The sequence below is a fragment of the Sinocyclocheilus rhinocerous genome, unplaced genomic scaffold (assembly GCF_001515625.1).
Source record: "Sinocyclocheilus rhinocerous isolate Xijiao unplaced genomic scaffold, SAMN03320098_v1.1 scaffold273, whole genome shotgun sequence".
Classification (NCBI taxonomy): domain Eukaryota; kingdom Metazoa; phylum Chordata; class Actinopteri; order Cypriniformes; family Cyprinidae; genus Sinocyclocheilus; species Sinocyclocheilus rhinocerous.
This window is the reverse complement of record NW_015656360.1, coordinates 2,982,582-2,983,594: the sequence shown is the minus strand read 5'-3', so window position 1 is coordinate 2,983,594 and position 1,013 is coordinate 2,982,582. Positions and strand designations below refer to the sequence as shown.

At 35.8% G+C, this 1,013-nt stretch overlaps 1 protein-coding gene across 1 annotated transcript in view; it reads left to right on the top strand.

Annotated features, from left to right (window-relative positions):
- Positions 1-1,013, top strand: part of LOC107720071 (protein sidekick-1-like) — a 185,524-nt gene that overhangs the window by 164,733 nt on the left and 19,778 nt on the right. The window lies entirely within an intron of this gene.

Here is a 1,013-nt window from a genome sequence, read left to right as displayed (position 1 = left end):
CGATTTATGACAGAATATAGTCCCACAACTGATTGTTTATTTTTTTTTCACGTGTCTCACCTTCGGTAACAACGATTCAAAAAGGACAAATTTCAAGTGACACGGGAAAAAGGCATGGAACATTTCAATGAACATCAGAAAAGCAGCGTGCACATTTCTGGTTAAAAATGAAAGGCCGTCAACTGACACTTAAAACAGAAAGCATCGGCATTCAAATCAGCAGCAAGAGTCAAAGCTAGTCCACAATTTAGTCAAGTCAAGTCAAGTCAAGTTTATTTGTACAGCGCTTTTCACGATACAAATCATTGCAAAGCAACTTTACAGCAAATTAAGTTTCTACAATATTTAGTGGTAGCTTATCAGTGGTGACTGTCAGTTAATGTACATATGGCATATATATATATATATATATATATATATATTATATATATATATATTGAGACCAGGACATATCAACCAGTAATTTAATTTCCAGTAGCGGACGGTAGAAAGTTCAGGTGTGTATATACATTTCAGGATGTGGTGCATCCTTGGGAATAATCACTTTGGGTCTAAAATAATCTGCTTTCAAAATATGGCTTTCCAAAAAAAAGTGGTCTCTTGGCTCAACTTGCCCCAAGTGAGGGGTAAATTGAGCCTAGGGAGAGGGTAAGTTGAGCCACATGCAGTTAAACTGTGCCACTGATTATGAACATTTTCACTTAATGCTATATCAAAGGAAGAGACATTCAATAAAAATGACTTCTTAAAATCTGTGTGAGCCTTGTGATGGACTGGCTGTTCATCCAGGGAGTTTCCTCACCTGTGGCTCGAGACGCTGGGTTAGGAAGGATCCAGCTCCCCACAACCCTAATAAGGACATATAGGTTTGGATAATAGAATGTATGGAAGGATGACTTCTTAAAAGTTTTATTTAAATATACAGTTCACAACTCTGAAGGTGTTTTTAAATTATTAAACAATTTCAGAACAAAAAGTTCAAATTGAATAATTAAAAAAAAAAAAAGACGCCC